The sequence below is a fragment of the Priapulus caudatus genome, unplaced genomic scaffold (genome assembly GCF_000485595.1).
Source record: "Priapulus caudatus unplaced genomic scaffold, Priapulus_caudatus-5.0.1 Scaffold1104, whole genome shotgun sequence".
In the NCBI taxonomy this organism is placed as follows: Eukaryota; Metazoa; Priapulida; class Priapulimorpha; order Priapulimorphida; family Priapulidae; genus Priapulus; species Priapulus caudatus.
Window position 1 is genome coordinate 92,355 of NW_014578165.1, and position 5,753 is coordinate 98,107.

General features: G+C 51.9%; 1 long non-coding RNA gene across 1 annotated transcript; it reads right to left on the reverse strand.

The window, feature by feature from the left end:
* Positions 1-353: 353 nt before the first annotated feature.
* On the reverse strand, positions 354-1,061 carry LOC106815392. Its single transcript, XR_001394740.1, has 3 exons — positions 1,022-1,061; positions 594-667; positions 354-369 (listed from the first exon to the last, which is right to left on the reverse strand). It is a non-coding gene; the product is annotated as an uncharacterized LOC106815392 (long non-coding RNA).
* Between the last annotated feature and the right edge of the window lie 4,692 nt (positions 1,062-5,753).

Below are 5,753 nucleotides of genomic sequence, written 5' to 3' on the forward strand. Positions count from 1 at the left end.
GCGTACCCGCCTCGTTGTAAGATGGATAGCGGGTAGGTGGTGTGTTATTGGGTTAGGGTTAGGGCGTCACGTAGATATGATAAGTTAGCTTCGCGCCTGTTCGCTGACCCGATTATGTGTTCTTTACGGTACGCGGCTGCACGCAAACGTGATTGCGCCCTGTTAGGCGCAGACTTGCCTTTTTGATTGGTGCCACTGATTGATTGGTTGCGTTGTCTCTTCGAGTACGAATGGGGATAGGTGTTGAGCTGCGTTGGTATTAGGAGGAATTATCTTACTCTGGCGTTGTGAAGCGATGGCACGCGCCTATCAAGCCGGTCTCGTCATCGGCGGTCGGCTTGTCGCCTTGCGCGTTCTATCAACAGCGACCTGCACGCGGCAGAAACAATCGAAACTAAACTCTATCCTATAGACGAAAAAACACTATTAGGCGAACACTCGCAGTTTACGACATCTTGTCACTATATTTCTATGCACCTATATTATGTCTTCATTGGTGTCTCTGTGCCTCATGCCCTTTACTAGTGGTACGTTTGGCTGCGCATATATGTAATTGTTTTTTTGGGCTTGAGTTGATGTCTTCCCGCACCTACCTCGCTAGTCGCTGATGTTCTGAAAGATCTGACTTCATTGCGGCGTGTATAAGAAGTTGATTGAACACGTCTCTCTATACAAAGATAGAATTTCCAATACTGGGTAAGAACACGTGGGTAGATTCACTATATTATATTTATCTATATTCCAGCGATGACAATGCAGTTACGTTTACGAAATAACCACAATGCAGTTATGTAAAATGCGCGCGCGCTTGTGTGTGTTTACGTGTGTGCGCGTGCATCTGTGTGCGTATTTATTTATGTATTTATGTATGCATTTATTTATTTGTTTAAATATTATTTTTTTATTAATTTAGTTACGTATTATTTATTTATTTATTTATTTACATTATGTTAGATCACAAGTTCATCGTAACATTGCGTTACTGCATGCGTAAATCTAGTGGTTAGTGAGTGCATCGTACCTGAGCGTTGCTACCTCCTATATCGATGATGCTGTATCTGCGTGGGTTTAGAATGTTAACAGCCTCACTGTAACGGCCCTCATCGCACGCCACCATGCCTCGCAGCATTGCTTGCCCAACTGCCTGGAATAACTTGAGTTGCCGCGCCTTCCCTGTAAATCATATGCATGATTTTTACGTGAGTATTTTTGGGTGAGTGTGCATGTGTGCTGTGTGTGTGTGTGTGCGTGTGCGTGCGTGCGCGTGCGCGTGTGCGTGTGTGTGTGCATGTGCGTGCAGATATGTGTGACTGTATAAGCGTATACGCGCGAACACACGCACACGCACACGCACGCACACACACACACACACGTGCGCGCGCACGCACACGCACACGCACACGCACACACCGCACACAGTCAGGCAATCAGATAGTCGAACGCGGTGGCTAACCCTGTCTAAACTCAGCCTGTTCTGCTAGCATCTATGACAAATACGACATACGCCTATATGCTCTCCTATGACACACTTTGTCATAGAAAGATTCTTCCTATGACAAATATTGTTGTATGTGTTGTGCGCATCATAGGAGTTTATGAGCGCTATTATGAACGCAAGCAGTAAATTTCAGCTGTAAAGCGGAACGAAGTTGACTCGCCAATACTTGTCATAGGAAGAATCTTCCTATGACAAATAGTGTCATAGGAGAGCGTATAATATGCGTATGTCGTCTTTGTGATAGATGCAAGCATAGCATGTTGATAAACCAGCTTCATCGCTACGCACTCGATAAACGTTCTCACGGAGCTCATCAGCCTCTCACTCTCAGCGTAGCCGCTCTTTTTCGCGCCGAGAAACGACATCAATAGATGGCAGTCGTTGAACACCAGCATGTGGCGTCGGCGTACGGCCGACATATTTCGGCGACGTCTTCCCATCGTTCCTGTCCGACACGAACACCTGTAAATAGACGCGTCCGTAAATCTCAGCTATATATATTATAGCGGGAGTGAATCAAAATAAATGATTTACGCGTATATATATATATATATATCATATATATCGTCACTCCTGATAATATGACCATGATCTGAGTGCTACCAGTCGCCATTATCAAGTCAAGGCATGCGTCGCCCACCCATCCTTAGGAATCATCTCCCGGTCCTGTCATTTATTATAACTGTGATATTGTTATTACTGTGATGGGATAGAGTCGAGCATGGTCCGATTAAAATTGTGTGATCAATGTGAAAATCTCAACGTAGCCTACACGACCCGGGACAGTATAAACGCGCGCATATAGTGCATTTTATAAGTTTGGCGACAATGTGTTCGCCCATGATGCTGTGAGTTTGGCGACAATGTGTTAGCCCATGATGCTGTGAGTTTGGCGACAATGTGTTCGCCCATGATGCTGTGAGTTTGGCGACAATGTGTTAGCCCATGATGCTGTGAAACTACCAGGTTGCCGAGAAATATAATAAAAACATGTTTTCGTAGTGGTAGACATGCGCCATAATGACGTAGCAATTCATAACATAATATTGGGCGGATTGTACGCGTAATAAAGGTGTACTACGAGCATCACTACGATGCAATGGGATAGGAACACGATGGAGGACACGTAAAATCGCTTCTTGATCGAAATATGAAACCCAGCGTACGGTAGTAATAACAGTTAGAGTCGATCGCTATTATTTATTTCGATTTGGTTATGAGCGTTTACCTTCTTTGCTGTTTTCAGTGTACGTGCGTGTACCAGCGTGTACGTGCGTGTATCTGCGTGCACGTGCGTGTACCCGCGTGTACGTGCGTATACCCGCGTGTACGTGCGTGTACGTGCGTGTACCTGCGTGCACCCGCGTCTACGTGCGTGTATCTGCGTGTATCTGCGTGTACCCGCTTATACGTGCGTGTACGTGCGTGTACCCGCGTGTACCCGCTTATACGTGCGTGTACGTGCGTGTACCCGCGTGTACGTGCGTGTACACGCGTGCACGTGCGTGCACGTGCGTGTATCCGCGTGTACGTGTGTGTACGTGCGTGTACCCGCGTGCACGTGCGTGTACCTGCGTGTACGTGCGTGTTCCCGCGTGTACGTGCGTGTACGTGCGTGTACTTGCGTGTACCTGCGTGTACCCGCGTCTACGTGCGTGTATGTGCGTGTACGTGCGTGTACCCGCGTGCACGTGCGTGTACGTGATTGTACCTGCGTGTACGTACGTGTACCTGCGTGTACGTGCGTGTACCTGCGTGTACGTGCGTGTACTCGCGTGTACCCGCGTGTACGTGCGTGAACGTGCGTGTACCCGCGTGCACGTGCGTGTACGTGCGTGTACGTGCGTGTACCCGCGTGCACGTGCGTGTACCTGCGTGTACGTGCGTGTACCCGCGTGTACGTGCGTGTACGTGCGTTTACCCGCGTGTACTCGCGTTTACCCGCGTGTACGTGAGTGTATTTGCGTGTACGTGCGTGTGCCCGCGTGCACGTGCGTGTACGTGCGTGTACGTGCGTGTACCCGCGTGTACCCGCGTGTACGCGCGTGTACGTGCGTGTACCCGCGTGTACCCGCGTGTACGCGCGTGTACCCGCGTGTACGTGCGTGTACCCGCGTGTACCCGCGTGTGTAACAACCACGTGTTACAGGGTGCTCCCCCCCCCCTCACGCGCGACGCGAGTCGCGCGCGCGGTCGACAGAGGCATCGCAGAGGCATGTTACGGCGCCACCCCTAGCAACCACCTAGCAACCACCGCGATCAATACGGCTCCTACGCCGATTGCTCTGCGGCGTTGCCCCTAGCAACCACGAGCGATCAATTTGGCTGCCGGCCGGGCGGGCGAGGCAATCCAAATGGCGGCCTGCCCGCGCTGTCCGCACGCTGCCGGGGCCGCTATGTCACCACCTGTCACGCACCCACGCCAGCTGCTCTGGGGATTAGTGCCACCTTCCCCAATTAAGCGGCGTGTACGTGACCATCATTAGCGGTGCCGGGCTAGCGTGTAGACAGGCCCGGTGATGACCCGGCGGCTAATTCGGAGTGACTTTAGAACCGCTCAGCCGTAGGGTTTTCGCCGGGCTGGATTACATGTGCTAAATGCAGCGTGAAAAGCTGTTAGCACATGGGGCGGCGGCCATGTTGACTGGCCGTGGCGCGTTTGCGTGGATAGGCGGAGCCACCTCCCGGACGGTGCCACGGCAGAATAGCGGGTCGCTCCCGTTAGGAGCCGCCACCGTCCAGTGCGAGCTGGGTGAAGCCAAGCGAACGCGGGTGCGCGGGGCACGGTGGTTGGTGGGACATGGCACGTGGTTGCCATGTACCACGTGTGAAGGGGGGGCGCCTATAAAAACAGCTGCGCGAGCTGTCTCGGGGAATCCGCTCCCAACTTCAGACGCGACCGCCAGAGCATTTGTATGTCAAAATAGTGAACGAAATTAAAGAAGCATCAGTCATGGTATTTATTCTCTGACTTGCCTTTATCTGTCTATGTCTTTTGGCTACACATACGACATTATAATCTACAACTGTATCGTAGTGACAAACTAGTTGCTACATATTTTGATGCCGTGGAGCGGTCGTATCTGAGTTATTGCGGGTATCCCGCGATGCTAGTCACTATCACGATCACGCGCCGAAATCACTCATAGCATCGCGTTATCATCACTCTACTTTCATCAACCGCCGTAGCCGACGACTTCATAGCCACGCCGTACCGTGGCCGGGTATGTAATGACTAGACCTAGCCGGACAGTTAAGTTATATTCTAATTCAGTTAGTTACTACCGTATTCTCTAGCTAAATAGCTTTTCAGTAATCGTTTCTATATCACTGATTCTCATTCATTGCTTCAATATCAAGTATTTCTGCGTACGTGTATGCATGTACTGCGCGACCAACAGCTGGCATTGCTAATTGCTAGTTGCTGTTAATCCGTTCTACTATTCACTAACCTCTAGTGTGTGCGCGCCTAGGTCTATGTGTGAGTGCATACACCAACGACGAGTGACCGTGTGCGTGCGTTAACGCGTCTGGTTCTATACACCTGCAACGCCTGCCTGTCTACGTGTGTGTGTGCGTATGTGCGTGTATACACCTGTGTGTACGTGTGAAGCGTCCCGGTGCGTGCGCGCGTATACGCCTGTGTGTACGTGTGAAGCGTGCCGCTGCGGGCGCGTGTATACGCCTGTGTGTACGTGTGAAGCGTGCCGATGCGTGCGCGCGTATACGCATGTGTGTACGTGTGAAGCGTGCCGCTGCGTGCGCGTGTATACACCTGTGTGTACGTGTGAAGCGTGCCGGTGTGTCCGCGCGTATGCGCCTGGGTGTATGTGTGAAGCGTGCCTGCGTGTGTGCGTCTATACCCCTGTGTGTACGTGTGAAGCGTGCAACGCGTGTGCGCGCCTATACGCCTGTGTGTACGTGTGAAGCGTGCCGCTGCGTGCGCGTGTATACGCCTGTGTGAGCGCCAGTATACGCCCGTGTGTGTGCGTGTGAAGCGCCTGTGAGTGCGAGTGCCAACGCGGGAATACGCCTGCGACGCGTGTGCGTAACGCGTGTGCGTGTTCGCAACGCGTGTTCGTAGCGCGTGTGCGTGTTCGCAACGCGTGTGCGTAACGCGTGTGCGTGCGCAACGTGTGTGCGTAACGCGTGTGCGTGTGCGTAACGCGTGTGCGTGTTCGCAACGCGTGTGCGTAACGCGTGTGCGTGCGCAACGTGTGTGCGTAACGCGTGTGCGTGTTCGCAACGCGTGTGC